This window comes from Biomphalaria glabrata, chromosome 5 (genome assembly GCF_947242115.1).
Source record: "Biomphalaria glabrata chromosome 5, xgBioGlab47.1, whole genome shotgun sequence".
Classification (NCBI taxonomy): Eukaryota; Metazoa; Mollusca; class Gastropoda; family Planorbidae; genus Biomphalaria; species Biomphalaria glabrata.
In genome coordinates, this window is record NC_074715.1 from 54,933,758 (window position 1) to 54,961,461 (window position 27,704).

General features: G+C 36.4%; 1 long non-coding RNA gene across 2 annotated transcripts; it reads right to left on the minus strand.

The window, feature by feature from the left end:
- Positions 1 to 1,129: 1,129 nt before the first annotated feature.
- Positions 1,130 to 27,261, minus strand: LOC129926358 (uncharacterized). Of its 2 annotated transcripts, XR_008777971.1 has the most exons (13): positions 26,871 to 27,261; positions 23,969 to 24,121; positions 23,004 to 23,148; positions 22,049 to 22,207; positions 21,378 to 21,484; positions 20,674 to 20,771; positions 17,768 to 17,923; positions 17,175 to 17,328; positions 8,452 to 8,638; positions 7,810 to 7,862; positions 7,071 to 7,124; positions 5,909 to 5,966; positions 1,130 to 3,832 (listed from the first exon to the last, which is right to left on the minus strand). It is a non-coding gene; the product is annotated as an uncharacterized LOC129926358 (long non-coding RNA). The 2 variants fall into 2 exon arrangements; XR_008777970.1 differs by lacking the exon at positions 1,130 to 3,832 and having other exon boundaries at positions 5,307 to 5,966.
- Between the last annotated feature and the right edge of the window lie 443 nt (positions 27,262 to 27,704).

The following is a 27,704-nucleotide window of genomic DNA, read 5'->3' on the forward strand; positions in this document are numbered from 1 at the left end:
ACTAGTGCCTTTCCTACTGCTATCCCGTTGTGGTTGGTGTCCAAGCTTTCTACCAGCGCTGTTCCTGTCGTGGGATAGCCGTCCTCAATTTTCCCCCAAATGATCATTTCAGACTTGGCAGGCAAGGTTGTATTTTCTACCAACTTAATCCTTCTGACTCGGCCATCTTCTTCATTCTCGTCGCCAAGTAAGGGTACTTCGAGGTCTCCACATTGTAAAGTGCCTCCGCCGATATTTAAGGAAAAGCCATATTTCAGCATGAAGTCGAGCCCTATTATGCAGTCATCTGTGACGTCAGCAATCAGGAATTCGTGTTTGAATGACTGATTCCCGATCTCGACTGTTATGTCGATCAGGCCTTTTATGGGCATCAGTTCTCCACTGGCTGTTTTCAACGAATAGGCCCTAACTGGCGTTTTCTTGCTATTGTCCACTTTATCCGTCCGGATGACTGATCGTGAGGCACCAGTATCTAGGAGGAAGTGATAGTTCTGACATCCAATTTTCCCGATGACCTTTAGACTCTTACTTTGCCCTAGCACGGCGACCGGGATGATGGTTGCAGGGGCTCTCATTCTCTGTGTCGCCGGGTTCCGCCCCTTGAAGCCGGCGCGTGCTAGTTTCCCTGGTAGCCCCGGGAACTTGGTCTTGCATACCTTTCTGATCTGTGATGGGTTCCGGTTTGTGAAAATCTTCTAGTGCAGCTTCTTTGTATATGACCGAGTTCACCACAATTCCAGCATCGTACAGGAGCCCTAGGTTGATTTTCTGGTATCTGGTTTGTTCGTCGTTCATCTAGTGCCTCTGTCACCCTTCTCACAAGTTGTGCAAATTCTTCCTCTTTGACTTCCAACCTTCGGCCTTGATGAGTGCTCCCTGGTGCGTCTTTGGCGGCTTCATATGAGAGAGCGTATACGAGGGCTTCACTGGCCTTACGTCTACCGCTGACTCTGGTGGCTTTCTTTAACTCGGGGTCTCGAAGCGCATCAATGAAGGCGTCTGTGATAATGACTTCCAGAAAATCTTGTGCGGCGGTTGGGTAGGCCAGATGTGCGAGGCGTTCGATGTCTGTCTCTAGCTCCTGTAGTGTTTCATCGTGGCGCTGTTGTCTGGTCTTTAGTTGCACACGATATACTTCTTGCAGATGTTCGTCCCCATATCGGAGTTCCATAGCCTGGACAAGGGCGGCGAAGTCTTGCTGGTTCGGCAGAGACTGTAGCAATTCAGAGGCTTTTCCTCTTAGGGATAACACAAGGGCTGTTGCTTTCTCCTCCTCACTGTTCCATTTGTTAACTTTGGCTGCTGCGTCAAATTGCTTCTTGTATACTGACCAGGACACGGAACCATCAAATACGGGGGGCTTCATTTTCCCGAAGACTTCAGGTACAAATGACGTCATCTCTGCTCCTGGTACATTTGTGTGCTTGCGTTGGACTTGTATCTTCATTTCGTCGATGGCCTTCTCTACTGCGTCGACCCTCTGATTCATCTGCTCGTCAATGTTGGTGATTCTCTCCTCCACAGCATGTATGCGTTGGTTCATTGCCAATAACTCCGTTTTGATTCCCGAGTCCATGGCGTCTATCTTGTAATTGGTGTTTTCTAGCCCCGAGTTCATAGCTGCCATCTGCTCCTGTTTGCTACTGGTGATCTGTTGCTGCATTCTACAGGTGAGCTGTTCCAGCAAGTCCGGTTCGACTTCGAAAAGATATGTGTCCGGATCTTCTTTTTCCTTCACCAGTTCTTCCCGAAGGCGTGCTTTTAAGGTTTCTTTGTTGCCGCTCGTCTTCAGATCTCGACCACGGAGCTCTTCCTTCAGTTCCTTCACAAGGAGTTGGTCTAGCGTTTTCGTAGTAGCCATAGCAGATCCGATCCCACTTCTGACACCAGTTGTTACGAATCTCCCTATCTAGGCTCGCTGCAAATTGCACCAAACGACACCACCAACTTAAAGAACTTGACAACTCTGGGCTTCAAAATAACGTAATAATTTAATGTCAATAAATAACAGCCAATACTGTACAATTGGCAGCACGTAACACAAGACTGTACAAATATCTCTCCGCCGTATCAAATCTTGCACTGGTCTCTCTGTCTCGTCTCGGACTTGTACTGAGCCGTTGTAACGAACTGTAGATCGGGAAGTTGTGACTGACTCGTCTCTGATACCTTCGCTCTTTATATAGGGTCCCTGCTGGCCTTCTAGAACCGGGCAGAACGTCGCTCGACCATTCTGGGACGCTCCTGAGCTCTGTTCACAACGCCGATCCTACTCGAACCTTCATGTTGTTAACTCGTCTCGGTTGACCGTCGTAGCTCGTCACGGTTGACCGCTCGTCAACCGTTGGCCTGGGGCGATTTGCGTCGGCTGACTACACACACACCACAACCCCCATCTGTGCCACCACCAGGTTTATAACAATATGTTATACATGTGTGCTGTTGTGCCAAAGTAAAATAGTAAAAAATGTAAATTAGTAAAAGAAAGAAATATATGTACAGTATAAGTAAAAGGACAAACACAGAAACAATATAGAGAACAACACAGTCTGCTTTTAAAGAAATTAATAAAAAGTAGAAATGTGACAGGAGAAATACAGATATATGGATACAGGACTTTTAAACAAACAACAATATAGATACAGATTAAGTACACTGACAGAAATACAAACAAGACTCAACAGCTAAATAAATATTTTCCCACTATATTCTATGTACTTGAAGAAGCAGAGAAGACCGGGAAGAGCTGGGACACCATCAAAAAGCTAGCAAGAGACCGTGGAGAGTGGCGTGTTTATGTCGAGGCCCTATGTTCCATGAGGAACTCAAAGGAATGATGATGATGATATTCTATGACCTCCATACCAACAAGGAGAGCCTCAAACGCATTGGGCCTTATAGAGGTTAAAGAACAAATAGGACAGACCCTAATAGATCCTATTGTTATGATAGTTCATAAAATAGTCCCTCTCCAGCCACCCTCAAAAAAACACGTAGAGAAATGAAATCAAAATATGGCTCCAAGAATGCCAAGAGTTATCAATTACTAACTCTACTAACAATCAAGTTTAATTACTGCTATATCAAAGCAAAATCCATGTACTTTATAATCATATGCATGTATTTAATTTGTTAATAATGACTTACAGACTCTTTTCTTGTTGACTAGTGTAGTTTAATCCTCTTCTCTCTTGTAGCTTGTCAAAAGCAATTACAGCTTGAGTGGTTCAATAATCCATGTATAAGTAATCCAATTTAAGAATACACGTCACTATGAGCATTAAAGTGGTAGTAGAAAAATAATCCAGTTCAATGCCATAAGATGGCTCAAATGCTCAAATTTACAATTAATACAAGTTCTGTCAAGTACTCCAAAATAATAATCCACAGTGGTTAGGAAGTTCACAACTAGGTAATCCAAGATAATTACTTACTAGGGGCTTCTGTTAGTTCAAATTAATATAATCCAGTTCTTGGAAAGATAGAACTTGTACAGTTACTTGTATATTAGGCTATGTATTACTCCTAAGTAGCCCAAATAAATAACATCAAATCAGGATATCCATCAGTATGCTGAAAAAAAAATATTGACCATAAGTAAGAGAATGTCTCAGCTGAGAGCTATTTCTCTACAAGACCTGAATGGTACGACCATGTCAAGGTGCGAGTGTGCCAATGATGAATAGTGGCGAGCACTAGTGATGAAGCGGTGTATCTGTCATCAAACGATGTCTTGAATGGTATAGCTCTTTCTTTCAGAGGACACCTGTAGCTCTAGTTAGGAATAGAGTCGTCTTCTGCTTTCGGTTTCACACAGGTGTCACAGGTAGATCTAGGAACAGAGTTGATTAAGTTGAATGGATCTCAGCATGCAGATGTAGAATAGCTTTGGCAAAGCTATTTAGGTTACTCGAATGATTCGGTCTGCATGTAATGGCGTGACTGGTGTTGATGTCTAACTAGTTTATGTAGTCAGTATATCAGGTGGAACAGATGAAGACATTAAACGCCGTATAAATCTAGCACGTCAGACATTTACACAGCTAAAACCAACCTGGAAATCTCCTTACATCTCAAACAAGACTAAACTAAGAATCTTTAATTCTAATGTCAAGGCTGTCCTACTGTATGGTTCTGAAACATGGAGAACAACTGAAGCCACAACAAAAAATACAGACCTTCATCAACAGATGCCTGAGAAATATCCTAAAAATACACTGGTATGACAAAGTAGAAAACACCAAACTGTGGGAGATGAGTGGACAGAAAAATATAGAAGTGCAGATCTTAGAGAGGAAGTGGAGATGGATTGGTCACACCCTTAGAAAAGATACCAGCAACAGAGCTAGGCAGGCATAGAGTGGAACCCCCAGGGAACAAGACGCAGAGGAAGACCAAAAAGAACATGGCGACGCAGTGTACTTGAAGAAGCAGAGAAAACCGGGAAGAGCTGGGATACCATCAAAAAGCTAGCAAGAGACCGTGGAGAGTGGCATGTTTATGTCGAGGCCCTATGTTCCATGAGGAACTCAAAGGAATGATGATGATGATGATGATGACATATTACAGACAGAGAAAATCGTACATCCACTCTCTGCTGGAGTTCTTCACTAACTAGTTAACATTGACCCTTATTTTAGAGTCCTTTAACTTATTCACGTGTTCTCAGCACGGAATATTACAATGGGTGACTGAGTGTCACATCATGTCACAGAGGTTCTAAAACTGGACTGTGACAACAATTTGCTCCTTTTGGTGCTCCAAAAATGTTAATAACAGATGGAGGTCCACAATTTAGTTCAAATGAGTTTTTGAGATTCACAAGGCGATGGAACATCAATCACATCAGATCAGATCCTGGTTATCCGAGAACAAATGGGAAGGCAGAAGCTGCTGTAAAGATAATGAAGAATTTAATACTGAAAACTAAACATAATGGTGATGATCCATATGAAGCTTTACTGGAACTCAGAAATACACCTCGGAAATGTACTGGATTTAGCCCAGCTGAAATGTGCCTCAAAAGAAGTCCTCAGACATTGATTCCCAGCACGTCAAAGTGTTTAAGTGAACATGTTGTAGCTGAGAAGAAAGAGAATTACAAACGACAAGTAAAAAGACAATATGATAAGCAAGCTCGGGATTTACCAAAACTCCATCTAGGGCAAACTATTTATTACCAAAACCCAGGTCAAACTGGATGGTATCCTGGAATGATCAGGGAACATCCATCTCCAAGAACTTATAAGATCAAGGGAGATAATGGAGGACTCTACATACGCAACAGATTTCATATTAGGCCAAGTAAAACTGTTTTGAAAGACACTGACACAGATGTCTATGATGGGAATGTCTTGGATGATGATGATGATAATGAAAAGCCAGATTTCTCTGATAACTGTTCTCAACATGCATCACAGTCTGAAGTAGTTTCTCATGTACCAGACAATAATTGTGATAGAAATATGCCAACAAGAACTAGCACTCGAGAAACAAATAGACATGTGTGGCATAGGGATTATGATATGTACTAAGAATTTTTATGACAATATTAATATGCATGTTGAAATATTTATTCTATATGTGTCACACTCTCAATTGAAATTTATTTTTATTTTTTTAGTTGTTATAATATTTATAAAATAAGATGAGTTATTAATGTTTGTTATTTTAATTGCAAATATTTCTGATATGTATTTTGTTAGCTATAGAAAGGGAAGGATGTTGATGTGTGTTTTATATAGGTTGCACCAATCAGTGTTTGGGAGTAACATCCCTTGTAACTGTTGTTGTCAACCAATATGGCGTTAGATTAAACAGCTGATTTCATGTCTTATAAGTTATATCCAGTCTTTTATTATTCGTTCATAATAATCAACAGTTACTAGATCCTATCACAAACTTTTACCTGGTAATTTGGAGTACTCTTGGGAGTTCAGAGCAGACTGTGTGGCAGTTTCTGTCTTCTTCAAAACAAAAAAAAAACCATTTGAACTGTCTTATCCTCACTAAATATTTGTTTACATATTGAAAAAAAACAACAACAACCATTTTTAGCATACATTACATGATATAGTAGAGAAGAAAGGTTTGCTGATCAATTAACTTAGGAACTTAAAATGTCAAGCTTAAACTTGGTTCTGACACATAATGATACCTAGACATAGACTCCCAAATAGCTAAGACAGAATGACCAAAAGTGTCTGGCACAGAGAAGCCATCACCATACAAACTTAACTAGAGGTCAGTCTGACTGTTTTCCTCTCAACAATTCTTTATGCTTTGAATCATGGACAGTGTATAGAAGGCATGCCATGAAGCTTAGCTCTAAATGATAGAGCAATTGGACACCACACTATGAGAATAGGAGCACAAACTGCAAAGGATAAAAAAAAAATCAGCCTTGAAAGAAGAAAAATAGAAATCCACACAGCCTTACATTTACCCAGTATGCAGCCAAACATTCCAAGCTCATCAGAAAGGCACAAAAAAATGGAATGTGCCACCTAGAGGACAGATGTGTCCTGTGAATTATAATGAACTAACTATACATTAAATATGATGTGAGCTGTTAATAGATGTTTTATTTTAGATGATTCAGACAAGAAAGATGATGCCTATTATAAGCTATCCTGACAAGATCAATGCCTAATCTTTCGACTCAGGACTGGACACAACAGAATGAGACAACATATGTACCGGAAGCTCAAAATTGGAACCAGTGAAATCTGCCTAAGTGGAGTGTCACCAGAGAATGTCCTTCAAAACTGTTCTCTTTACCATGAGGCCTGTACAAGACACTGACCTCAAAACACCCCAATAGAAAGAAAACTATATGGAGAGATCCCTGATTAAAACCACTGCTCAGTTGATAAAAAAATATTGGTTAAGTCATCTGAATGCTCCAGCATAAAAATAAGAACGAGGAAGAAGAAGATGATTCAGATGATCCTTCAAAAAAGCCAAGGAAGGTTTTAAAAGATTTTTTAGCCTTTAAAAAAAACAACTACTGATCAAATACTTTTACATTAAGGTAGTAAAGTAAAACAAACAAGAAAAATGAGCCTTACCTGAGCTATGTAAAATGATGCCAAAAGATCAGAAAGTCTTACTGTGCTTATAAACTGAAAATCAAACAAATATTTTAAGATAATCTTAAATGTAGCAATTGACTTTGTATAAGTATGGGTTGAAATGACACTAGAGACGTGTGACAGGTTTCATTCAGTAGGCTAGGCTCTATCATTTTCAATTATTCTAAGAATATTTTTTTTTCCTTTTTCAAAACCCATCATGAATTGGACAGGTGAACATCAGGGCTCTGTTGAAGCACATTATAAAAGAAACTTATTTATCTGAAATAGGGAGCTAGCCTTTCCTGAGCTAGCCAGGAAAACCAGTGACTTGGCAGAATATAAGTCATTGGTTAATTTGCATGACTAAATGCATGACGCGTAGGACGTAATCATGTTCTTTTTTGAAGTAACGTCTGTATTATATAAGATAAGATAGGGAGGCTTTGTGCTTAGTTGAAATGCACCTGTACCAGAACAAATAACAATTTTTAAAACCAATTAAAACAAAAATGTTGTTTTTTTAGTACTTTTCATAAATATAATCTTTTTTTTTTTCAAACATAGTTGGGTTCTTTGGGTAGATTAATTAAAATTGTGGGAGAGGTACTATTACTTCATGGTGTAGTAAATGACATATTGATTAATTATTTTGTCATGAGTGTGCCAACAATTAAGGCAAATGAGAAGCAACCTTTTTTTTTTAAAACTTAATTAAAAGAAAAAAAAAACTTACTGTAAATCAATTAAAATGACACCTTAGGTCCCTCAAATTCAATCCCATCAAAACTGTAGAAGAGAGATGTTTCACAATTATTAAGTTATTGGAGCTGCTAATAGAACAATATAATCTCATTGACCCATACAAATGTTATTTAATCAAACACTTTTTGATAATTTGATAAAACACTCATTTTTTTTTATTAGAAAAAAAAAATTTTGTCCCATAATAAAAACTGTTGATAGAAAAAAATTAACAATTTGGTTTTAACCCAATATCTGTAGACTCTAATAGTAGTACTAAAAGAATTACTTGTCTAAATGTTCAATATTCTAAGACAACTTTGTAATTCCAACATATAAGACACAAAGTATTTTGAAACCCCACTGTTTTGAAAATACATTTGATCTGAGTGAGATAAAGGGAAGTGAGACAAATCAATCATCTTTTCTTTTAAATAATTTACTTTCCATTTTAATTCTTGGAATTATATTAAAAAAAAATGGGAGAATAATAATTGTAACAGTAGTTTTGAAAAATTTGTGTTTTATTTGAAGAGTTAAAAAAACAGTACTGAGAAACTTGAAACAAAAATGTACAAACTTAAAACAAAGCGTGTAAATGTAAAGTAAGAACTATTTTTTTTTAAACTCATACCTTAATTTCAGCAGGGCGGTAATACTTTCTATTTTTGTCCTTTATAGCTGTTTTGTACCTATCTCTAGGAAAATGTTTGATACCAAAGTTGCCTTTAACTTGCGAATGACCTTCTCAATTGTTTTCATTCTAACATCATCTTCATTTACGGCTAATGCAGGCCAACTTACGGAGAGGCATCAGTATTCTGCGATACAAAAAAAAAAAGTCATTTAGAAAAGTTCAAGAGTATGCAAATATCAAGATCCAGGATTCTTACACATTTAAAGTTCACAAGATTAGGTTTTGAGGAATATACATGGCAGCAGAGTAGTCAAGTGCTAGGTTTCCTGATGAAACTGACTAGATCTCACATTATGCCATTCTTCTTCTTCTTCTAGCCAGCTTTATTGCTGCTGAGCTGTGAGCTCTTTTGCAGACTGTGCCAAGGAAAAAAAGTGTGCTGTTTTCTTCAGTTGTTCAGCACTGCCGTACAGGGTGTTGGTTATGTTGGGCTGTAGTGGAAGTAGGGTCTGCCTAAGGTGGATTAGGGAGGGGCATTCAAAGAGGATATGGTTTACGGTTTCAAAGGGGTGGGCGCAATGTCTGCAAAGGGGTAGTTGTGTGGAGTTTATTTTGTTCAGGTGGTAATTTAATAGTGGTGTGTGTCCTGTTCTTAGTTGGAAGATTGTAGATTGTTCTTTGCGGGGGAGGAAGTTAATACTGTCCAGTTTGTTAGGCGTAGTCATTTCTCTGTACATGGCTCTGCCTGTGTTTCCTGATGCCCATTGGTTGAGCCACTCCTCTTTGTGATTGTTGACTAACATTGACCTTAGGGTGAGGTAGTTAACAGGTCTATCTGGTTGTTCCATAGATGAACCTGCCTTTGATAGCTTATCTGCCTTTTCATTTCTCATGATGCCAATGTGTCCAGGGATCCACTGTAGTGTAATATTGATATTTAATTTTGATATCATCTGGTGGATTATCACAATGAGTGTTGTCAACTCTCTTGGGCTGTTTAAGGTGCTGTTGTTAAGTGCTTGCAGAGTAGATTGGGAGTCTGTAAAGACAACAATATCTGATGGTGGTTGCACTCCTTCATATAATTTGTTTTCCACTGTCTGGAGTGCTATGGTAATTGCCTCAATTTCGGCTTGGAAGTTTGAGCAGTAATCACCATAGGGTGCGCTTATCTCAAAGTGTTTATTTTTAGTGAAGACCAGGAAGGCACCAAGACCAGCATTGATGGTAGCTTTGAAAGCTGATCCGTCTGTATAAATATGGATAGCTGTTTTTTGATAGCTTTCGATTGTTTCAAGCGTGCCTACTTTGAGCTCCAGTGGATTTGATTCTTTTGTTAAGGTGTTATTTAGTAAATGTGTTTTGATGGTTGGTTGTTTGTAGTTTAGTCCAGGTGTAATGTTTGAAAACCTGGTAATTTTTTCTCTGTTATTGGGTAGGTGGTGTTTTAGGGCTAGTTCGTCAGTAAGTTGGATCAGAGTCCTTTGCTTTTTTTGGTTGTTTTTCCTATTTCTCTGTGTTAGTAATTTATTTGGATGATCGTCTTCCAACCTTCTGTATCTCTCAATAGCTTCTAATGCTGCTCTGATGCACCTTAACTTAAGAGGTTCAATATTGGAGTCTATTTCACAGGCTGCTGTGGGAGTAGTTCTCATACCTCCACTAATTAACTGCAAGGCTTGGTTTTGGATTGTATCTAATGATGATTGATAGGTTTTGTTGGCAGCTACTTGTATGGAGAGACAGTTATCCATTACAGATCTGACATATCCAGTGTATAACTGTCTTAAGGTTTTCTTTTCAGCTCCCCAGGATGTTCCTGCTAGGTGTTTTATTATGTTTAATCTTTGTGATTTCCCCTTTCTTTTAAATCTGCCATAAAGTGTTTTAGAGACAGTCTTTGGTCTAGTTTTACACCAAGATATGTTGGATTTTCTTCTTTATTTATTGGCTGAGAGTCTATTTTTAGGATGTAGTTTCTTTTTGCTGTTTTGTTGCTGTGGCTAAAGATTGAATAAACTGACTTTTCTTTGTTTATTTCCATTTTCCATAATTTTGAATATGTGGAGATAGTTGTGAGGGCTCTATTTAGTTTGGATCTAGTCAGCACTGGATATTTCTCTGTAGTCCAAATTAAAAGGTCGTCTGCATAAAGTGCCTTATTGACCGAAATGAGGTCCGGGAGGTCATTCATGAAGATTAGAAAGAGAGTGCAGCTAAGGGCTGAACCTTGTGGTAGTCCTTCTTCCAAACTTTTTTTACTAGAGATGGCACCTTTGAATCGGGTTTGGATGGTTCTGTTTTTTAAGAATGCCCTGATCCAGCTGTACATTTTTCCATGGATGCCCATTTTTTTCATCTTCAAAAATAGACCTTTTCTCCACACTCTATCATAGGCTTGCTGCAAATCTATAAATACTGCTGTAGTGTTCCAAAGGACTGCTGATGCCGGTGGTGAAAGTGGGGATAAGCACCCACTTTCCAAGAAATGCTCCCATGGCTTGCGTCTCTAAATGCCTCTGACAGTCAAATCCAGCTCCTGGCCTTCACGTGTGATTTTCTAAAAAATCCGGCGGAACCTATTCTTACAAACTGACAGGAGAAGGGATGAAAGGCGGAACACTGGCGCCTCAAAACCAGTTTAGCTTCGTGTTGATGGGGCACGTCAGCCTAAATAACGCAACCCATCTAGGAGAAGGAAAACTCTGACTCCAAACCTCCACTCTGTGGTGATACTCCCCCGTGTGGGTATCGGGGCTTGGAAATGACCAAGAGAAATAAATAACCCCACTGCCTTTCCACTTGCATTTCACTAAGTGAATAATAGTGGACCTTCCCCCCCTCTAGGTGCTTTTTGACAGAGGTCTGGATTGCACTACACCAGACGGAGGTCCTTGTCTCACTACATTCTAATACTAGACATAAACCCATCATGAAGTGTTTTTTTTCTAAATCTGGTGAATGTGATATCGTGAAGGGGCCTGGATCCAGGATGTGACGATTCCACAGAGCATACCCAGGGCACAGTCCACTTTAAGCTTTCTACTGCAGAAAAGTTCCATTTGGAGAGCTCTATGGATGGCGGAGAATGGACCATTGGCCAACCCCACCTTGTCCCATGGATATTCCGGTTACAGTCTTCAGACCTAGATGTTTCCTTTTATGTCAGTATTGGAGAAAATTGCCAAGACCGAAAACTCCCTTAAAATGCGGGGACTATATATTTATATATTTTAAAAAAGCCTGAGGAAACACCCAGCCTACACTAAATGCCAAGGAATTTAACGAAATCCATACGAGCTCAGACATCGCCTCGTAAAAGGTCTGCGCATGGCAGTTTCTTCCAGGACTGCCTGTGATAAGTCAGCTACTGGAAATAAAAAACAGACTAGCAGCAAACACCTAAACCTTTTGCAACTCAACATCTAAACAAGACAACAGAACTCCAACACATACTCAAGAAGCATGATATACACATAGCGCTATTACAAGAAACACTACTGCCCTAGAAAAAAATAAACATCACAGGCTACACACAGTACAGATGCCTTTGCACCAAATGCCAGGGAATTATAACCCTCATAAGAAACGACACACAAGCCACAGTAAAACAAATACAGAACAATACAGACATCGACACGCAGGAAATACTTCTTTGGAGAGGAGGAACAAAGTACACCATCAAAAACTACTATTGCCCACCATCATCAACAGCAGAAATAGACATACAACTACCACACTACACAAGGACAATAATAGCTGGCGACTTCAATGCACACACACCTTCCCTAGGCTACCCACACTACAACAAGCGTGGCAAAGAAATAGAGGATGTAACTCTAACCTACAACTTCTGCAAAACAAAACTACACCTCCAACTTTCCTCCACAGAGCACACAAACCAACTAGCAGACCTGACCTAACTTTTATCTCTACAGACATTACCGACTCTTCTAAAATAACAGTACTTGAAGTAGGGGTGCACCGGATAGTACTTTTTGATATCCGGCCGGAGCCGGATATGACCGGATAGTAAAATTTGATATTCGGCCGGGGCCGGAGCCGGAGCCGAATACCTAAGTGTCTTGTAAATAGCTTGTATTGCTGAGCATTTTACGAAACTGTTAAATAACATACCTATATTTGATGGTATTATTTTTTTTCCTTTTATATACCTTATTGTTTTAAACTCTGTTACTGATTGATTTATTCAAGCTTAACAGTATTTATAAACAAAAATTAATCTGTGTAGCATGTACGAGGCCACCAACCATAAAGGCTGTGTGTTGGAGGGTCAATGTAAAATATGTTAGTATATATTTAACTAGTTACTAATGTAAATCTCTCATCTGGCTTGAATGGTGGTTGGATGTAGGCTATGTGTTCAAGAATTTCTGACCAACAACTGGTCATCAGACTTGTAATTTTAAGTCCAAAGACTGCTTCTGGTTCTGGCTTCAAGGGATTAATACTGATAGCTGTTAGTTAATAGTTGGAATCTGAAGCGTAGTAGTTCATATATTTATTAATCCATTTGCGGCAAACGATATTTTATTAACAGCAGGAACATCTATTATACCTACTCATGAGCCTTAAATGTTGCGAAGCATAGATTTAATTGTAGTCTGTAGGCCTATTATTGGTATCTATGTTTAGATCTACTGTTATATAGATCTAAGAAAATCACGAAAATCAACTATAGAAGAAAAAAAACTCATTCACACCCTCCGTACCAAAAAAAAAAACATAAATAGACTCTGTGTTCGACTGATAGTAACAATCTGGTCAGATAGACTTAGTGAGCCTACACATGTAGTCCTAGTGTAGCGTGTATAGATGATTGTGTTGACCCTCATGCGTTTTTGTTCTTGGGCATACGCAACAGTGTTTAGTGTGCAGGCGAAAAAAGATAACACATTGGCATGGTCAGTCAAGCATATAGATAAATTATATCTGTACCTTAGTTACAGAGGTCAAGTGTTTCTTAACATTCCATCATATTTTTTCTTTGTTTGCGAGATCTAATTGTGGTGCTTTAGATCAATTTATTTTCTGTGATGTTAAATGTTACTGTAAGGTTTTCCTTAATATATTAAGTCAATAGATTAAAACAATGATATTAGTTTTCTTTCTAAAAGTTTTAATACAAGGGGAAAAAATACATACACGCACACATGCACATATTTGTTTTATTTTATTGTGCAACGAACATGCTTTCAGCACCCTAAATGACATTTCTCTCCAAGTAAACAAACTTAGTCTCATCATCTAGTGACCTCTAGACAGTGTCAATATTTCTCAACAATCTGCGTTAATCCATTCTGGCTTAAGAATGGTCAATGTCTATCAATACATTGTCATGGATTAAACAAATAAGAAGTTGGGGGTGATGAGTCTCTTTAGCCTTCCCTTTAAAGATAACCCTGGTCAGTGTCTGTTTGGCTTGTAGTCCAGCCTCCTAATTGAGACTTAAAGTAAACAAACTTATTGTCCCGGCCAATAGTATAAATGGTGTGGCTTGTGTTCCAGACCCTTGATTGACAACCTATCTCATAATAAACAAACTCATACCAGGTTAACCTTATAGAGATTTGGCTTGTATTCCCGCCCCTAATAAAAATTCTTCTCCAAGTAAACAAACTCAGTTCCCTCATAAGATGTGACCTCTGGAAAGTGTCAACATGTTGACATCTGGCTTAATGTGGTCAGCTGCCTATCTGTGAACTCAATGTTATGGACTAAACAAACAAAAGGAGGTGGGGGTTGCTCATCTCTACCTCTGGAGATATACTCGCACATCTAGACAATCAGCTTGACATAGTTAAGAAATATTACATGGTTACTAGACCACTCAAAGGTCAAGACAAGCTTTTAAAGTGTGCCAGACATCGCTGCTACGTATGTAATACGAATTTATAATGTAAAGTCTAGTCCACCACCCAATATCAAACCTAGTTCCCTCGTGTGACCTCTAGAGAGTGCTTACGTCCATCATATCTGACTTGGGTTCACCTGTCAATCAATGAACTCAATGTGATGGGCTAAACAAATAAAAGGGGGAGGGAGATGTTCATCTAGAAATATACCTGGTTACCTTAGAGGTGTGGCTCTTGTAGTCCAGCCCCCCCCCCCCCCCCCATAAAGATTAACTACTAAGTAAACAAACTCAGTTCCCTCGAAAGGTGTGACCACTAGAGAGTGTCAATACGCTGACATTAAACCTACGTCCATCGTATTTAACTTGTGGTCACCTGCCTATAAAAAAAAAACTCAATGTGATGGACTAAAGGGGTGGGAGTTGTTCATCTCTACCTCTGGAGATATACCCGCACAGCTAGACAGACGTCTGGTCAGCATGACGTAGTCAAGGAATGTAGCATTTTAACATGTTAACTAACTTACTCAAAGGTCAAGACAAACTGAAAAAAGTGCCAGCCATTGCTGCTCTGTATGTAAAGCGCATTTATGATGTAAAGTTTCATCTCTATTTATATTAAGTTATTAACATGCCTTGTCTTTATAACAAACGATATTTGGTGCATATGCATAATGGCTCTATTTTTAAGCACATTATTTTGTTTTCATATAAGCATTAATACATTCTATAACAGACAGTAATGGAACGAGGTCCACTTTATGCATATTAAATAGGTGTATTTTTTACTATCCGGTTTACTATCCGGTAGTGATATCCGAATATCCGAATAGTGAGCCGAATGGCACCAGATAGTAAAAAATGCCGGATATTCGGCAGAAGCCGGAGGGACTATCCAGTGCACCCCTAACTTGAAGACATAGGTAGTGACCACAGGCCTATACTCCTCAATATTGAAACGCCAGGTAGATACCAATCCAACAAAACAACTAGATGGAACTATAAAAAAGCTAACTGGGCAGCTTTTTCACAAGAAACAGACACAAGACTATCAAGCATATAGTCTCCAACATCTTACAAGCAGCAAAAAATACATCCCTCGAGGCCAAGTTAAGAAATACAAACCTTTTTGGACACCTGAATTAGATAAATTAGTAAAAGAAAGAAACATGGCCAGGAAGACTATAGAAAAAAACCCTACTAGAGAGAACAAGACAACGTACAACAAATTGACAGGGCTTATAAGATACAAAATTAAAACAGAAAAAAAGAAAAAGTGGACCATAACATGCGAACAACTAGATCTAAACAAGGATGGTCGAAAGGCCTGGACCCTTCTGCACCGGCTAGCAGGAAAGAAACAAATAACAAACCCCCAACCTATAAAAGGCAATGACGACATAATAACAGAAAACCTTAAAAAGGCTGAAACATTCAATAAATATTTTGCCAACATTAACAAGTCAAAGCCAAGAAAACAACTGGACCAGGCCTTCAGTAATATCTTAAAGAAAGAAGAAAAAGCTCCAACAGTCAACTGTCAGATCTTTGACACTCCCTTCACTCTACATGAGCTCAATACTGCCCTAAAAAGCCTCAAGTCAAGAAAATCCCCTGGACCCGATAAAATAACAAATGAAATGATTCAGGGACTAGGACCTCAGGCCCAAAACTGTATACTTAACTTTATCAACCATACATGGAAAACTGGAAACATACCACAGGAATGGAGAACCGCAAACATAATACCCATTTTAAAGAAAAATAAACCACCTGGAGACCCAAAAAGTTATAGACCAATATCTCACATTATGCCATAAAAGTGCTTTATTTTCAACTAGTCCTGCTACATCTGTAGATTCATTTATTTGCAATGCATATGTACTTCATATTTCTTATTTTCAAAGCAAGTAACAATTTTTTTTGATGGCTCAGCAAATGGTATGATTTAATAATTGGTATAAGTAATTACCCCCCCCCCTCCCCAAATAAATGAAAACAACCTAACATAAACATAAAATTAAAATACATGATGCAAAATAGAGCTATGAGATTTATAACAAACAATTATTCATGTTTGAGTAACACCATTGGTCACTAAATTTAGAGATGCTTCTGAACTAAAGACTAAAAAGTAAAGTAGTAAAACATTAAACACTGAACAATAATTTGCAAATACAAAACACACCTAATATACTAAGAAAGACACAAAGATAAAGGCACATTTCTTTTTCCATATGCTAGGACAAATTTGTCCAAGTATTCCTTCCCCGGTGTCATTAGAGCATTGAACAGTTTGTCTGAATTAGCCAGGTTAATCATGCAAAATGAAAACCATATAGTGGACTGTGCAGAGACCTAATAATGGATATTCAAAATTAATCTCAGTTCCTATTACTCAAACATGAATACAAACTGAAAATAGAAAGAGTTGCTGTGGTTGAGAATAGGAGATGTAAGACTAATAGCAGTTGTAGACTGAGTGATCTACAAAAATGAAGTTTCTCTGCTAGGCTGCCTAGTACCTAGTACATCCATTCTTTTTTCTTTGGCCTCATATTACAATGGTAAAATGGTTATAAAGAGGTGAATAAAATATGGTTAAATATAGATAAGCTCTGAAGAGGATACAAACAGATCTCCAAACTGGCCACAGCACCAGAGCCCATGTACTATGCTAATAGCTTTGACCATCAAGTCCCCAAAAAGAACCTTTCAAGTTAGTTAGGTTATTAGGACTCATTGTTTTGCACTTTGCCAAGAGTCTGCCCACATACTTTTTTTTTTACTTTTGTTATCTTTCCATGGGCATTTTTTTTACAAAGAGGCTTTTTTCTTTGCTTACCTCAGAGTTTGATTCCCATGGTCAGATAGTTTCAAATATTGTTCTGTTCCTGTGGTGGGCATCAATATTAACAAAAATCCCAGACCAGGTGGCTCCATGCTCACCAAATAAGTTACATTCATTGACTGCCTTAATGCTGCTCTAGCAATGCCAACTGAAATGATGACAAATACAATAATATATTTCTTAAAACATCTTGCATTTCTTGCTTATAAGATAAGATAAGATTATGTGTTCTATTTCATTAAATTAGATGTCAATGAATAAAAAATAGATATCCAGTATTATATTTATTTTTTGGGGGATATCTGTTTCCATTGTTATGTTTTTTTTACCATTGTTATATCTAGTAAGCATGCATCTCTATTCTTCCATTGTTTAAGTTACCAGCATGCATCTCCATTTGTTTAATTATCAGGTTCTCTGTCCCCATTATTATATTTACCTGGCATGAATCTCTGTGCTTTTATTGTTATATTTGCCTGGCATGAATCTCTATGCTTCCATTGTTATATTTACCTGGCATGAATCTCTATGCTTCCATTGTTATATTTACCTGGCATGAATCTCTATGCTTCTAGTGTTATATTTACCTGGCATGAATCTCTATGGTTCCATTGTTATATTTCCTCTTTCCCACATCCCAGAGTCAGGTGTTCTATAAGCTCATAGTCAGGTGTTCTATAAGCTCTCTCCACATAAAAAACTAGATTCTGTATGAAGTTGACTTCATCTGTTGAATGAATCCCCTGAAATAAAAGTAGAAAGAATTCATTCATGCTTTTAAGCATCATTTCTGCAATCATCAAATACAAATTCAACTTATAAATATGATAAGAGTGGCACAACACATCTTTTTTAAATCAATGTTGCCTTTCATGACACTGTACCATTGTTAATTGGGAGAACTAAAAAAAAATCCTTTTCAATAAATACCAAGAATAACAATAAAAAGAAAGATTTTGTTATTGGTTATTTAAATAACAATATGAGTACAAGCAACAAGTACAGGTAATAATGAAAGTGCATGATGTAGAAGATACTGTGTCTGGCAGAGAAGGGGCAAAGTTGAACAACTGGCAACTAAGCCAGGTAATCTTCAGGTAGGAAAGGCTCATTAGCTTTAGCTTGCCATCCACCTAGAAGGAAAAAACTGAATCCAAACTCTGCTGCCTTGCGGCTGTGCCCAACATGGGAATAGCTTTGGTAGTCAAACCTGAGGAAAAAATCAGGAACTTGTGACCTTTGGGCAGCTTGCATCACACATGCTACATCCTGGCAGAACCTGTGAAGTCATTGATACCAAGCAGTATCAGCACCTGTGTTCCCAAGGAAAAAAAAACAACTTTTTTGGAGCAACATTGTTCTGACCATAGCTAATGTCCAGGTCATCCTCCAATTTTCATGAGATGATCCCTAGTTGCAGGTGACTGAAAAGGCCATTGTTATTGTGGGAGAAAAAAAAAGGTTATAGTTCTTTTTCCCCTCATTCTTTGACATACTTATGGTTTTATAATTAGAAATGGAGGTGCAATGGATGAGCAGTAAGCCCCTGGCTTCTGAGCTGGGTGTCCCGGGTTCGAATCCTGGTAAAGGCTGCAATTTTTATTTCAGGATCTTTGGGGGCCTTTGAGTCCATCCAGCTCTAATGGGTACCTGACATTAGTTAGGGAAAAGTAAAGGCGGTTGGTCATTGTGCTGGCCTCATGACACCCTTGTTAACTGTGGGCCACAGAAAAAGATTTCATCATCTGCCCTATAGACTGCAAGGTCTGAAAGGTGAACTTTACTTTTTTTTTTTACTATAATTAGAAATGAAAATATTACTTGCTGAAACAGTATTTCTATTTACTGGTAATCCAGGAGATATAGTGCAACTCTGTAATACAATAGAAATATCATTTTTTTATTCTTGTAAGACACACAAAGGTTCAGCAAGTTCAAGTTCCTATAAAATGTTGTATATCTTGAGCTATGCTAGGTAAGTATATTTGTTACATCTAAAGTGTGCTAAATGAAATAACATCTAAAAATATTAAGAAACAGTTTCAGGTAAACAAGAAATAAAATTTTCAAGCGAAATCCTTTAAAACTTTTTCTCATGTCTCTCGATGCTTTAAATAAATTATAACTTTTTCACAACTTCAAGACATTTGAACAGGTGACTGATCATTTCATTCCTGGTCACATCATCCCCAATCAATTCATCCTTGGTCACTTCGTCCCCATTAAATTTTTTTTTTCTAGTTGTGTAACTGTGCTGTTAAGGTTTCGCCTTTAAGCCCTTGTTTATCTAATATATAAATATGTTTATTTAGAACACTTTTTGATATTTTGACAGTTATTATAGTGTTCCTTCCAGTCTTCATAATTTTTGAGAAGTGAAATAATATATGTAAATAAGTAGATATATTGTAATGCAGGCTTTGTATTTAGTTCTATTGTTTCTGTTTGCTATAGGGATGCCAATATTATCCTGCACATTTTGTGTTAATGTAATGAACAAATGCCAAGGTGTGGTGGAAGTAGGAGAAATCTCATAAAACAATGATTTGACAAATGACAGCATAAGTATAAAGTGGGGGTTAGCCTGATATTGTTATTGTTCAACCATTCCAGTAGATTCCCACCTTTTGTCAACTTGAAATAACTATGAAAAGAAGGTTTTCCATCTGTCATGATCTTTCCCAGGTGAAAAGAAAGGTCATGTTGTCTCTCGCAACAGTTTTAATCTAGTCAACTAGACTCTCTGAAGTGTCTTTCAGAGTTGCACTAATATTATAGAAGAGCAATGTTAATTTCATTTCACAGTTCTTTAGTATGGGACAATCTTTCACAAATTAATCTCAAGCTAAAGATTTGTTTTTGTATTATTCTTACACTGTAAAACACTAAACCTATTTTTTTTTTTGTAGATTTAAGATTTTGGTTGATAATTTTAACATTTAAAGCTATAAGCTTTTCTTTTTTTTTTATCTTATCTTCTTATCTTATACTATATAGACCTTACTTCAAAAATGTTATAAATAGGGATTGTTAGAGGGAAGCACTGATCATGTTGATGACACTTAAAGTATATAAATAATGTTTGCATCAGTCAAATACACCAGCAGACTTTTTAAAAATGATATTGAATTGCTCATGTTAATTAGTCACTTAATGACTTAAGAAAATTGAAGACTTTTTCCTCTCATCCCAAACCTCATGGAGGATGGGAGAGGATTGTGGCAGACAGATTTTAAACCCAGAGCCATCAGTCCAAAGCAGGCGTACAGTTAGCATAATTGTACTATGAAATTGGCTAACTTTGGCAGACTCATTTCATGATTGAAAAAGATTAATTGAGAATTTAAAGAACTAGAAATCATTTATTTGTCTCTCTGAGCATTCTATCAAGTTTTGTTTTTTAATTGTTAATCTACTGTTTAGTTTATGTACTTTTGTTGCAATGCTAAATGTCTTTTGATCTTGAAGTCTCTAAACCTAGTGTTTCACTGACCTTGTTGTTGGCCTCACTGCTGTTTTTTTTAAGACTGTTCTAGTATTGGTATGTTTCCTTGAGTTGAGGAATCCAAATCAAAGGTGTTCATTTATTATCTGAAATAAAGGTTAAATAGCATTTCTATTTTTGTTCTTATTAAATTGGAAAAACATTGTGGTGGTGTTTTTTTTAAACTCCTGACAAATGACATACAAAAAAAAAACATCCATTTTGATCAAACAGGTCTTATGTCTGCTTGGTGGCACATGATCTATTATCTACTCAGGGATGTAAGACAGCCTCCATCAGGCATTTATCCTATATGCTCTGTATATTGCTGAATTGTTCACTTGTAAGGTAATTTGTTATGTGTGCAGCATAGTGTGAATGTGGAAAGGTGCAAATTTGTGTTGAAATAGGAAGAGAAGAAACCGAAAAATGGAGTAATTTAATTGACATATTGTTTGTTAATCAAGATTTAAGTCTTCATAATCTATTATAGATGAATCTGTTGGTGTATGATTAAAAGCCTCATCTCCTTGTAACATAATTAATTTACTGACTCGTTTTAGGATTATTCATTTTTAGATTAGAATCAATGTCCAAGCACTCATGCACTATCCATATAACTTTTGCTTTTTACATTAGGTTACTAATAGTTTTATCTTTCTACATGGCTGTTTCTTTGGCTACAGATTCCTGATGACCAAGAAACAACTTACTTGCAAATGTTCATATTCTTTGCCTCTGTATGCTGGGTAACCAGTGACAAGATCAAATGTAGAGTGCAGGGCATATGCTGGACTTAATTGGATTTGAACTTTTCTACCTTTGAAAAAGAAAAAACAATTGTACTCAAATCTAGTTTAAATTTGATATTTACTTAACACACGAAAATATTCAGACAAAAATTCATTCAATTTATTATCTTCATTATTTTCAAATAGTTAAGGTTATGTTTGTACAATTTTCTATTTCATGTCAACTGGAAACATTGTATATTTGAAGTCAACTAGAAAACATTATATACTTTTTGTTACCATGGACTTTTTACTTGACATTTAATTGAGAACAATGATGAATGTGCTTTTTTTTAAAGACACATAAGTTAATAATGCTATTTGATTGAGAAATATCTAATGAAAGATAACTTAATAATGCAGCCAACTATTGATGTGTAAAGAAATTTTATACCACCAATAAATATTTTTTTAGAGCTGCACATGTCTTGGATTTCTAAACTAAGAAATGCATATTATTAAGTAATTTACATGCAGACCCTGGGACCCAGGAGTAATCCAAACCTAGTTATTTTATGCACTGACCAAAACAATATGATCTTAATATTGATATGCAATGATATTCTACGTTTAGTTGTAAACAAACTACTCACTTTATCTGCCTGTCATATCCAACATTGCACATGGAAAAATGTTTGAGAACCATAGTCGCTCTACGACTGAAGGAGGCCAACTTGAATATCCAACATTGCTACATACCCATCATCAGCTTGGCCCAACTTATGATCCTGCCCTGGTCATCATCAATCTTTCTGGATAGAAATAATCAAGTAAATAATAATGTGCATACAAAGATACTAATTTTCAATTAGTCATCAAAACTGTACTAATTTTCAAGTCAACATGCACCAATTAAATATTAATAATGGCCAAAAAATGGACTCTAACCTTTAAAATAAATCTTTGTAACACAATCTTAAGGTTTAATTTTTTCCAAGTTATTTTGTTAGCTAAAATAATTATTATCATAGGCAACTGAACACTCCTGACATCTGACTTACAGTGAGACATTGACTAACAAAGGATTGCTATCTATTCTGATGAAAATCTGACTGAAATGAAATTATGTTTCATAGTTTAATAAAGAAACTTATTTCTGGGTAGATTTTTGTTTGGTGTTAACCAATTTATTTGTAACCATTACAGTATTTTTACTTGGAAGACACTTTGGCCAAAAGTAGATACCAGAGGATCATAACTAAAACCAGTTTAGAATTAGGAATTATACACACTGAGAGTCAAAAAAGAAATATACCACCCTAATATGGAAAAAAAAAAAGAAACATAATTATAAACTGTTTTAACCCTATACCACATGTATCCCAAATGCTTCAATACTTATTAATTTTTTTCACACATAAATCTTTCCAGATGAAAAGCTTACAAATGGAGTTAATGCCACCTGAGGTTTTCATTTTATAAATCTGTTAATGCTAGGTGAGTTTTTATTAATATAAAAGTGGCAGACTTTGGAAAAAAAAGGCTGTAGTCCATCAAATATTGAATCTAGCTAAAAATACCAAACATGAAATGATAAAGCTGAAATACTTATAAACTTGAGCCAGTGACCAAACAGCAACTGCACAGTAAATAGAATCCTGAACATTAGCTATTCTATTTGTATTCTTGTCAGATCCAACAGAAGGAAAAAGACCATTGATAGGACTCTTGTATCGCAAGATTTGATGTTTTACTGGAGATACAATAAAATTCAAAATAGGAACATTTGTAATCAATACATACATTTTTGAGATAAAATATATTAAATCATCAAATACTGAATTACAATAAATTAACAAAAAGAGTTAAAAAACGATGGGTGAACTGTTACCATGATTGTCCAGAGTTTCATACCCTGCTGTCCTAAAGGAGATTTGGGGTAGGATTTAATAATCTTCATTTATGAAGGAATACCCAAATGTTATTTTTTTTAAAATTGAAAATCATTTTTTGTTCTGCTTGAACTATTATAATATACCATGGGCATTTTTTATTGTCTTGAGCTTTGCTAATACCAGCAAGTGTTCATTTTGATTTCTTTATTACAGCAGCTTTCTTGTATACACAACTTTTGATGTTTTATTAGTTTTTCCTTTCCACTTTGATGTTTGTGCTCTGGACACTTGATCTGGTTGTTGACTGAATCAATCATGTCCCAATGTAGTCCAATTAACCTAAATTGACTGTACTAGTGATATTGATAACTACTAAATTTAATATTAGAGGAATAGAAAAGTACCAGACATAACGTACTGGCTATGGGGTTAGTAGCACTTTTTCATAGGAAAATTTTAGGGGCACAGACAGAAAGACAAGCTAAAAAGTGATTTTGCTAAGAAAAAAAGTCAAGTTTTTAATAAATGTATATTTTAAAAAATGCTATTTTCTCATTGGGCTAGAGCGAACTTTTGTTACTAGATCACAGTGATGTTTTGTTAGTGAGTTATGGAGATGTTTTGTTTAATGATTAAAGCAATGTTATTGTATGGAGCTTTTGTACATAAAGAACTTACAGAGCATATAAAAACAATCAAGTTTTATGTTCAGCATATGAGGTTCTTTTTCTTTTGTAACTAAATCTCCAATTCATGCATCTGGACATTGTGTCTTCATTTTGTTCCTTTGTTTACTATAAACAACTGTCAATGAATGACTGGTTCAACAATCTGTACAAAAGAATAAGTCTAATGAAAGGAAATGGCATTTCAATATTCAAGATCATGTCTTAAAATCCTGAAATGTGACTATTAGTTAAAGTAAGTATCCATTTTATTCATGTTGTGTAAACAATAAAATATTGGGAAAAAGAGCTGCATTTATCTTTTTCTCTATTTTTTTAATGAATTTTCTAAACTCATGAATGTTGGTAAGGTTCACAGTTTAATCCTAACCGTTAAAACAAGATAATTAACTCTGAACTTATTAAAAAACATTTTATCAAAACAAAATTTCTAAGGAAAAAAAAATGTTTCCATATTTAATAATTAATATCTCCTTCTCAGTGGTGCTTAAAGTCACAATGTCAAATTTTTTGATGGTATACAAAGATAAGAATTCATTTATTTTTACAAACTTCACATGTTGCAACTTAAACATCCAGACAACAAAAGAAAATTAATATATAATGATATACGCTATCAAGAGTAATAAAGTCCACTGTTCATCTTGACCGAGTTATTTAGTGTTTTGATATAACTTGGCTTGGCTACCTAGAAGGGGGCTCGAGGTTCGACACCCGACTTGGGCAGAGTTGTGTTTACTGAGCGCCTAAAGGCAGGACGGAAAACAAACTCCTAGATACCCCCTTCCCCCCACTGGTCCACAAATGAGATTGGACCAAAAGAGCTCTGAGCATGCTATAAGCATGAAAGTAGTGCTATATAAAAGCTATAATATATATATATATAACAGCTGAACCCAGGGACAATTAAACTTGATGAGAAACCAATGCAGTTTCTAAAGAACTAGATTTAATAGAAAGCTGTAACATATATTTGTGGGCTCATTTTCCTAAACTAAATGTTGTGCTCAGAGGACAGAGATTTTCATCTATTGATGATATCATCATCATATTTGTAAATAATATTTTTTTAAGGAGAAAGATGCTTAATTTTACACTATTTAGTTAACAGTATTAATAAAATTGAACACAAACAAAATAATTATTAATGAATGAAATTATTTGTTTAAATCATGTATGCTTTAACATGAGTGGGACTCAATGTTGTTAATACTTGTTATGTTTGAGTTACATTCCTTTGTCATTGTTAGTTATGTGTCCTTTGTTGTGAACAAGCAGTATGATGTATAAATTAAATGTGTATGTCCCCACCCTTTGTGACAACTGTCAGAACATTTAATCCAATAACTATTTATTGAGTTGAACTATGAGAAAATGAGAATTTCAAAGTGTAAGAATACATAGTAAAGAGAAAGTAAAGTTCCTCTTTCAAACCATATAGTCTATAGGGAAGATGATGTTAAGATCATCTGTTTCTTTGGCCAATGGTTAACAAGCAGGGTGTCATGTGGCCAGCACAACAACAAACCGCCTTTACTTTCCCCAACTAAAGTCAGATGCCCATAAGAGTAGGGGCACCCTAAAAATCATGAAGCTCAAAATACCAGTTTTAACAGAGATTCAAACCCAGGACCTCAGGTTTGGAAGCCATGCGCTTAACCACTCAGTCACCACACCCCCCTAAGTAATGCATATTGACATGAAATAATTTAAAGTTGAACAATTATCTCAAGTGTTTGATTACAAAATTAGACAAAAATTAAAGTCTGCTTTTCAAACTATTCAAAACAAATGCAGTCTGGTAGGTGGGGAACAGAAAGTGGTAGCAACTTCATTTTACCACTATTGGTACACACTATAATTTATGTATCTTATCTTTTGATAAGAATCTCAACTGCATTTCTGCAATTTTAATTGCACATCAAAATTAATCAAATTATGTCTGTAGACATCTAGAGCATTTTTCACCACCTACCACGGTAATTTATTAGCCCCATCACGGACCATGCAAGGATAAATATCTACATCATGCATGGCAGCATGTGTCATGATGATAGATCTATGATTGTAGGTCTACTATCAAATTTAACGAGTAACAACATTATCTGCTATGGCTATATTTAGGCTATATTTTAGATCAATCGAGATTTGAGATGCCAAAACATGGTAATGACCTGGTTTATTATTGATTATTGTGTTATCTCGAACTTGGCCGAGTGCAAAAGAAACGAAGCTGCATCGCATCAGTCGAGAGAAAGAAGAAGAAAGCTAACGTAGGACAGATGCATATGTGGTGGGTTTGGCACAGAAGACAACTAAATTCTAATGATGAAAGGAACTCGTAGGACGATTCCTAACTGTTTATTATACATTTAAGACCTGCCAAAGGCAAACATAAAACATAATAACAATAATGAGCATTAACTAAAAATAATTAATAAGCAGTAAATGGTTAGACCAAGTTGTAGACACAACATCAAAGTCTAAATACTAAATCTTAACAAAAAACGAAAAGAAAATCATATAGTGTAAACCAACCATCTCGTCTTATACAAACACAAGAGAGATATGGAACACCCGAAACATTACAAAAAATAAAAGACATTAACAATTAAATAGAACAACTGGTTCATAAAAGCCAGTATCTACACACTGGTTGTAGAATTAGATTAACAAGATGGACATTTAACATTCTATATAGGATCTAATTCGTATGGTATACTAAAGTCTAAAGGTACCCTAACCACTAACCCTAACAAATGGAAACATTTACATGCTGGTTTTCTAAAAATAACAATAGTCCAACAACATGGACGAAATCCGGGGGTAGCGATATTCTATGTACACTACTAAATAAAATTACAATATAACATAAAAAAGTAAAATGTAATTACCTGCAGCCATACATAAACACATGGTGTAGAACCAGACACAAACAGGGAGTGGAGACGACGTAGGTCCAGTAACATACGGGAGATGCCGGTCGAATCAACAGTGCCCATGTTTGTCTGTCTTGTCATGCGCGGACACAAGGTGCCATTTAGGGGGAAGGGTCACGTGGATATCGGGGTGGCCGGTGTTTCCTGAAAAGATATCCACTCCACTACACATATATAGATCTATACATGCACGAACTGTGTCAAACTCTGCCACTCCAGAATATAAGGCTTAATCAGTCACACAAAATTCTGCCCCATCTCAAAACGAAATCAAAGCCAGTGACTCACCTGTCCTCCCGACTCATTGTCTTCCGAGACATGAGGAGCCATATTTAGATTCTAGATCTAGAATCTAATTATAACTTAAAATGCACGTGATTTGTTGGAGACACGGGAAAAAAGTTTGACCTAGATCTACTTTTAGTGAAAGCAAACGTGTACCTAGATCTAGATCTAGATACTTAAATGACTTAATATAGAGCGGCTCATTTTGCTGTTTCAATCAATTAATTTTGTGTGTGTAGGCCTATAAATTAGCGTGCTTCTAAAAAAAAATAAAAAATTAGCGTGCTTCGTATTTTGGATACTTCAAAAATATTGGATTTTTGTTGATATAGATCTAGATCTAGCCGATTCTAGCCATTATACTTTATATGCCTACCTTAATAACATGGATTTTTTGGAACAGTTTGGATTATTTAATACGCAAAGGTAAGGCACTTTTTTAAAAAGAAGAAAATAGATTACCCGACAATATGATACATGATAATCTGATGATGATACTGATAG